We start from the raw sequence: 9,474 nt of genomic DNA, 5'->3' as shown, positions 1-9,474 counted from the left end.
CAAATAAGAAGTGCTTAGAAACAAAACTAAACAGATATATATAAAATTGCAAAGTGATCTTGATATATATATATTTTTTTTTTGAAGAAGTAGTGATCTTGATATATATATAAAAAGCCAATTCGCCTTGTACGATGCATGCTTTCTCATGGTTAGTATTGTTTTACCATTTTTGAACTTCAATCATGGTAAGAAAAAGTCTAATAACGTGAGCTCCTTTTCTAGAAGTCAAATTGATAGATATATATCCACTTCACAATTGACGTGGGAATATTGGACCTTAATTTTATTTTCATACTATAATTGTAGCATGGAATGATTTATTACAATGAAACCAAATCAATAAAACAAAAGTGCTGATATTATTCAAAATTTAATGCTGCGTTGTTGCTCTCAATAAGTAGCTCCTTCACGGTATGCTATGCATTTCTTTCTCAGGTAATTAGTACTAGATTTCAAATTTGTAATCTCTCAAATGGAGAATACCACAATTAAGAAATAAAGAACTCTTGCTGTCAAGCTTTTTCAAAAAAAAAAAAAAAAATACAGCGTGTATTAACATGCACGGGAGAGGATCAATACCGATTCCTTTGCTGCTACCAATTTTAGCTTCTAAAATTGGTAACATAGTTGGAGGAAATCATTTGTTGTATTACAAGGATATTAAATAGTTTGGTATCTTGACCTCTGAACTTTACTTGAAAAAAAAAAAAAATGGTAATATAGTGGCTCCCATTTCAAAAGGATGAGTTATATATTTCATTTTATTATTTTTGTCTTCCTTCTAGCCAATATGATAGCAAAACTTTTAAAGTTTTAACTAAGATAAATGAACCGATTCAATTTAGCCTACTGAATTTCACAAATAGGCCCAATTGTTGTTCTTATTAAGTAAAAATTCAGGACCATCAAACTAAGCTCACTAAAGAAATTAAGCCCGTTGAAAAGTATACATTCTCCATGTACCACAGCCTAGGTTACATAACTTGAAAAGCCCATTCGTTAGGAGCAAATGAACAACCGTTATCCTTTAATCCGGATTGCAAGGCCCGCTAAAATAAAAATTCCTTAAATTGACCGGTCAATTATATTAAAGATGAATTTCATGTATACCCTTCAAAAACTTCGAAATTGCGTATTTTTACCTCTAAAATTCATAATATCATATTTACCCTTCTTGAGTTCCAAAAACTCACAAATGTATCGAATTGCTTTCCTTAATATTAAAACTCATTTTAAATTTATAAAGAGGTTATTTTACCCTTTATTAAAAAATATGTAGTATGTTTAAGAAAAATATTTGTCTTCTAATTAGCCAATTGTGAGTATAAATGATTCATTTTTTAACAAAGTAGAAAAATAATCATTTTAACTCTAAAATCGACAAATTAAATTAAATAGTGAATATTTTTCTTACACAGATTACTTATTTTTATTTTTCAACAAAGAGTACAATAAGACCTTAATAATTTAACATGAGAATTAATTGAAAAGGCAATAAATTGAGTAAATTTGTATTTCTTTTTTAAATTTAGAAGATAACTATGATATTACGAATAATTGAGGGGAAAATTCATAATTTCGATAATCTTTAGGAGTATATATACAGAACTACCGTTAATTTAGTTACAAACCGGTCAAATTGATTACTGCCCAATTCATAAATAATAATTTGCACCAATTTTTCTATTTTTTTTTTCTCATTTATTAGATTGTGCAATCTACCGAGCCCATTCCAGTGTTACTTTGCCTTGGGGTCACGGGTAAAGAGACGTCTGGTCAAGAAGTTGCTCTTTAGTAAACATTATTACCGCTAGAGGTGCACAAAAAATTTGAGATTTGTGATTCAATTCAAGTTCGATTCGAAAGTAATTCGGTTCGAAATTAATTCAAACCAGTTCGATTCGAAATTAATTCAATTCGAATTCGAACCAGGGCATGTTCGAATCGGTTCGGTTCAAAAAAATATTTGGTTCGAACTTTAACGCTCCTAATAAACAGAAATATTCTGTTATCTCAGAGATATGGACTCCTCACACGAGAGTTACAAGATAACATTTATTTATTTTCCTATCGATAAAGCCCAAAACGGAGGCCCAAAACCATTTCAAACCATTTATTTATTTATTTCCCTCACACGAGGGATACAGCTGTATACAGGGTGGGCATATTCCGGATCTCAAACCATTTCAAATGAAAATATCAATAACTCCGGTACATTACTTTTTAGTCCCACGCCTCCAAATCAAAAAAGGAACATCCCTTGTGAGCCTATAAAAGAAGTTGGGAACCCCAAATCAAGTTACTTGACCGGACTATAATCTGGATGAGGCTTACTAATTTCGAACTGGCTTGTTAGGTTTGAAATTTATTTCAATTTCAAACTGGGTTTGATTCGAAATAATTTCGAATTCAAACTAGGTCCAATTTGATTCGGTTTGGTTCGTTTGCAGCCCTAATTACCGTGTATAAATTTAAATACGATATTTGATATGACATGTATGCATTTGCGGATCTATATTTAAATTGAGGTAGGCAAGTGTCTATTTCTAAATTTTAATTTTTTAATTTGATCCAGTACTAATTGTTCAATGTATCTATTCCTGATTCGATATAGTGTCTATCCTTGATTCGAGTTAGTTCGATTCTTGAGCCGATTTTTTTTTAGTTTTGATCGATTATGTGTATTTTATTTTTTTCAGATATACGATACTCCATTTCGTAAATAAAATGAAAGAAAATATGAGAACAAGAAAGATTTGATGGTTGAATCTATTATTACAATTCTAAAAAATGGATTGGCCAAATTTTTTGTGCCTTTTATTTTTCAACATTTATATTTCAGTTAAATTTTTATCTAAACTTTGACTTCAATTTGCTAATTTGCTAAGAACAAACCCACTTTAAATTGTGCCAACGAATTTTTAATTAGCTTACTAAAAATATTTCAATACTGTGTCACTCGATTTTATAATTATAACAGATTTTATAATAAATATAATTATCGGTATGGAGTTGTAATTGTGTACCCGACAAGTTAATGAATTTGAACCCAATTACTTATTTGAATCCGATTAATGTCCTACTTTGATAGAAATTCTAGATCCACCCATGCATGTATGTTGTGTCTCCCTTTCTCATTGTAATGTTTTCACCTGTCAAAAAATCATCTGATGATAAGTATATATACTTCTTGGCTTGTATTATCTTTGATATGACACCTACCTTTCTTCTTGACTTGTACGATATTTGTGGTTATATCTCTGCTCCCCCAATATATATTTTGCAGTGTAATATTTCTCCTTTCCGACTTGGTATGTTTTAATTTATTCTATTGAATTTCTGGTGCTTACGATATATATCTGGATATTATATATTTTTACTCTCAATGACAATATGTAGTGCAATCTCAATAAACGATAGAGTTAGCAATGAATCTAGTCGGATTAAGTGCAAATATGAATCAAATGAACAATTAATCTGTCAGTTATCAAAATACGGGCAAGACACATATTCTTCCTAAAAAAAAAAAGTTAATCGGTCAGTTAAAACTATAGTTTGATCTGATCCAAAAATCAGGCGGGTCATGATTGACCCGATCGAAGCCGTATAATTTGATACGTTATTGCTTATTTTGTTTTTTCAGAAATTAAAAGGAACATACAAAATTGAATATATATGCTGACATGCATGCAATTAGAAGACTGTAGTTCAAAACTAATCAAATGAATTTATTTTCGTTTCCGATTTCCAAATATATATATATATATATATATATATATATATAGTTTTTCGTTTCCATTTCAACTCATATATATCCAAACATAATATTTTTTTCCTACTATAACAACCCTCAAAAAAATTAAGACAAAAAATTGGTTTCTAGCTTCCCGTCATATAACTCACAAATATCGATCGGATGCATTCGGTGCATACAAACATATCTACACAACAATATATTAAACTAATTAATTAATTCACTAAGCAAAATAATAAAAATTAATAACTAGTATTCGTTTATGACAAATCATTAATGTTTTTTTTTTTTGGAAATTCGCAAGTACAAAATTCAAATTTCACAATTTCCTAATAGGCCCTCTAATAGGAAATTCCATATTTTTTGTCCGTATATATGTAGAGTATGGCTAATATAACATCAGTGTCATTTTAGTGTATATAACACCAACTCCAAAATTTATCAAATCGAGTTCAAATGGTGAATCCAAACCGTTCAAACCGATCTACTTCATTAGTTGTGCATTACATGTAAAATTCCTAAGTCTTTGAGTTTACTTGGTATCAAGTCAAGTGGTCAAATGTTTGAGTTTTTAAGTTAATTTTAATATATTCATTTTTCAATTTTTTTGCCGCTTGATTTGATACTAAAATAATTCAAAAATATAAAAAAGTTTGCATGTAAACACATCACTCATAAAGTAAATTGGTTTGAATTCACCATTTGAACTCAATTTGATAGATTTTAGAGTTGATGTTATATAGACTGAAATGACACTGATGTTATATTAGCCATACTCTATAGTATTATAGTATAGTGTATATGCATGCATCCATCAACGCCATTCATGAAAATTTTGTTATTTTTTTGTAAAATAACATGAACCTGAAGATTAAAGTAATTAACTTCTCAAATTATATACTGAATTCAAACATACGTGACCTTGACTGCCAAAAAAAGCTATCTTAAACACTATGCGCTAAGTGTAGTTCTCATTAAGAAATTAAAATAGTAACTTGTTCAAAAATAATATTAAATATTTAACATAATCCTGTAGGGCCGGGTGTTGGATTTGATATCGACTGATAATATATATAACAAAGTCGTATTCGCTCTTAATCTTTTTAAACAAATAGTTTCAGGTACATGTGCAGATAGGGGTGCAAACGGATCGGATAGTGGTAAAACTATATCCGTATTCGTTTTTATTTTTTAGATACGGATACAGATCGGATATTAGACGGATACGGATACGAATCGGATATTAACCGAATACGGATACGGATATCCTTTTTTTATAATAGTGAATGACATAATTTTTTTCAAAATACATATTAAATTATATAATATATATCTACTATTCGGATACGGATAATTAAAATTCAAAACCATATCCGTATCCGTATCCGCACGGATATTCAAATATCGGATATCCGTATTAAATTTTTGGATATGGAATCGGATACAATCAAGTAATATCCAACCCGTTTGCACCCCTATGTGCAGATCAGTTAATCTTTTAAACAGATACGTAATATTGAATATTAAAATGAATACATATACAAATAGATGTGAAAACAAAATCATCATATATTTCACAAAAATAATGCATGATATATGTATGTTTACAATACTTTTTTTATAACAAATTTCTTAGTTAAAAAGTTATCCATTAGCTAACAAAAATTATTCATTAATTAATTATAGCGTATTATAAGTAAATTATACTAGGAAATATAATTCTAAAAAAATGAAATATAAGAAGATGCAGTTCACTTATTAGATCTAAAATTAATAAGGTTGGTAATAAATTATATATTAAACTTTAAAGGCCAAACTAAAGTAACATATGGACCTCCGAAGCGTATATATATACGAAAAATAAGAAAAAAAATCTGAAACCACAAAATTATCCATGTTTGTATTCACTAGAAGAAAAAAAAAATCCGTTTCACTATCTATATTCCTCAAATATATATATATATATATATATATATATATATATATATATATATATATATTTCCGTAAAATCTGGAACGAATCCGAGCACAAACTAATAAAATCCAATCCATTTACACCCACAAAATGTTATAAGCACGTACTAGACTTGTTAAAAAATATATAAACACCAACAAAATGTTATAAGCACGTACTAGACTTGTTAAAAAATATATAAACACTCACAAAATGTTAAATTGTATTGACATATAATTCAAATTAATGTACACAGAGATCTTGTTTCGTTTCATATTGAACCATTAACCATGAGGTTGCAAGTTTGAAAAAAAAAAAAAAAAAAAAAAACGAATGATATACATCTTAATGTACAATGAAAAATACACTGATTATATAAACATTATGATTACTAAAAACCTATAAAAAATATTAAAAAAAAAAAAAGTTAATAAAGCTATAAGAAATCAACAAGCCGTTACTCTTCTAGTATAGTCTGTAACCTGTTCAAAGCGCTTGCGCTTCTAAATTCCCACCTCCCTTGGATGCATCCTTCAAGGATAAGCTTTCCGACCTTGCCATCAGTTGCCTGGCTAAAGAGTTGCTCGAGCTCGGTCACTGTCATGCGTACCTTGATCAAAGCTTGCCTTGATGGAAGCTCTGGATGAATTGATGCAGTAGTCTTTCTGAAACAATTTCCCATGTTCTTTTGGAGGATTTTTTTTTTTGAGGAAAATATTCTGTTTTCTTTTCTTTTTTGTGGGGAGGGGGCATGGTACCGTTGGTTAAGGTAGTTATATAAGTAGAGAGACAGAGAAAGAGAGAGAAGCAATATAGAGATGGACTAGTGTTGTTAGACAAAGCGTCTAGGAATTGTCAAGGATAGAGACGCCAAGGAATTTATTACTATTGTACAAGGTTAATTGGAAATATGTGTATGTTTTATTATGCATGATATATATATATATATATATATATATATATATATATTGTATTATAGTAAGCTAGTGTGTTTTGCCTAGAGACACTATGCTAGTCTCTATAATGTTTTCTTTGTTTGTTATTCTATATATGTCAAATAAATTTGTTACTTTTTAGTGACTTTATAAATGTCCTGGTTTTGAATCATGTATTCTCAGTACCACGTGAATTTAAAAAGGAAAATTACTCTTTTTTTCTTTAATAAAAAAATTAACTTTTTTAGTACACCAAAAATAAATCTATCTAGAATATATTGAAAAAATGAATTATACAAAGGCATTTTGTCAATATCAAAATTACAAAAATTATATGTTAGTTCAAGTTGACCAGAAAATGGCATACAGTTGAGTCAAACAACAATACTAACAGTTGAGTTTTTTTTATGGAAATAAACTTCTCTAGAAAATGAATTTCGATGTATATTTAGGTTTAAAAAATGACTCTTAAATTTTTAAAATTCTAGAATTAAAAGCTTTCCTTTACCTGGGGGGGAACAGGTGGTGTGCAAGCAAACATCCAAAAATTAAAGAAAAGAAAACGAGAGACCCCATCAGTTGCTTTTGTGGATAACGTCACAAGGCCATTTCTCAGGACAACTTTCCTCCCAGGTACAGTAAAAGATTTCCCCGTTGATTTTATTCTCATCTGCTTTGAGATTCGTGCAAAGTTAAAAACCACGGTCCGGATTCACTAATTGTAAAATATTCTCTTTTCAGGCTGGGAGGATACGGATTCCGATTTGTCTTTTCCTTTTCTTTGGATAATTCCCACTCTGGGTTTATAGAGGAATTCATATTGTCTATACTAATTTAAATTTTAAGCTTATATAGAATAAATTCGGACCGTTTGGTCAGTATTGGCATGAATATTAAGGCATGTTCGATAACATAGGAATTTTATGAAAATGTGAATTTTAATTTGTCAAAATAATCAAAGTCATTTAAGTCATGGAAAATTTTAGAATATAGGTGTTCGGCAAATACATGGAAAATTTATTAAGATGCTGGTTTGTAAAGAACCTCTCTATTGTTAAGATTTTATGGTTGTAAAGAACCTCTCTATTGTTTTCATTAATGTTAAATTATTTACAAAATTAAACCGAATTCAAAAGATTAATGCAAGTTTGGTGCAAATTCACAAAATTAAAACAAATTTATAAAATTAAATCTAATCGGATACTAATTAACAAAACTAAACCTAATCGTGTGTGCTAATTTACAAAATTAAACTTAATCGGATGTAATTTCACAAAATTAAACCTGATTAGCCAGAGAATACATGCCTCTCTGGCCGTGATAGTCTATGAAGTCCAGAATTCTTTTTTCCCACAGTTTAATTAGAAAGTAATTAGAATAGTTTAACCAGGCCGTGATTGTTTATAACGTCCTCTTGGACGTTATAAACTGTCATGTTTTTCCTATATCACAATTTTTTCTCAAAACTTGATGGGTTTTGCACTGTTTATTCAGTGTTGTCTCATTCTGAACCTTCAAATTTAGATCCAATGGATTGTAATAGATTTATTCTTCTACATTGCCGCGTGTCTAAACCCTCCGCCATGAATCATTTGGCCTAAGAACTTCCGCCTCCCTTCTTTCGTCCGCCTATATATTCCTGTCTGCTGTCTTTTTTTAAAAAACATTCTAGTAATATATATAACGGGTCATTATTATCCATGAACTCAGGAATTAATGGTACTTGCCACTATAGTTCAAAAAAAATTTCAAAAATATGCTTTTGATACTATACTTTTTTTAGAAAAAAATTATAAGAATATGTTTTTTGTTCAAATAATTATAAGAGTAAAGCTAGGGTGTGATGTGCTCACCAAGAGAGTTTGGTGAGTACAACTCCAAAAGTATATCGGATCGATGTTAAATGCCGAATTCAAATCGTTGAAATCCATGTACTTCATGAGTGATGCATATACATGCAAAATTTTGAAAGTTTCGAGTTTATTTGCTACAAGATCAAGCGGTCAAATAAATAATAAAAATTGAATATATAAAATAACTTATAAAATGTTCATTTCTTTGACCGCTTGACCGTATAGCAAATACACTTGAAACTTTCAAAATTTTGCATGTATATGCATCACTTATGAAGTACATGGATTTCAATGGTTTGAATTCGGCATATAAAGTCGATCCGATAAACTTTTGAAGTTGCGCTCACCAAATCCTCTTAGTGAGCACATCACACACCCTAGGCTTACTCTAATTATAAAACTATGTTCCACTCTATCATGTTTTCTAATTCCGTTCTCGATTATTATTGAATATTAATTCTGACCATTTAACATGAAGTGAAAAGTATTCTAATAATAATCATCTCTTTATTCTACCTAACTCTTTTCCGTTACAACAGACATTCCAACTAGAAATATAAGTCAGGAGAAATTTTGATTTAAAAAAAAAAAAATCTGGTGTCAGTGTCATTGGACACCTGTTTGGCGATTGTTAGAAAATTCACGTTTATCTTTTTCCTATTTCAATTTCTTCTGGAACGATTTGATTAGTAACTCAAACAGTGAGATACTGTATTTAATTATTGTTTTCAAAGATTATTTCAAACTTGTATAGGCTAAATAATGAATATATTGATAGACATAAATTATGTAGACATTCGATCTGGTTTTCATCATGTAACAACATCAAATATCTTGTATTTTGCACATAAAAAAATTAGAATATACCTAAAATTAAGTTATTGTATTTGTTTGGTTTTAATTTGCAGGAAATGAAGAAAAACGATGAAAAATGCCCAGTGTAGAATTTCAATACGGCCGCACTAAATACTTAAA

This window comes from Carex rostrata, chromosome 16, assembly GCF_964058835.1.
Source record: "Carex rostrata chromosome 16, lpCarRost1.2, whole genome shotgun sequence".
NCBI lineage: Eukaryota > Viridiplantae > Streptophyta > Magnoliopsida > Poales > Cyperaceae > Carex > Carex rostrata.
This window is presented reverse-complemented; position numbering follows the sequence as displayed.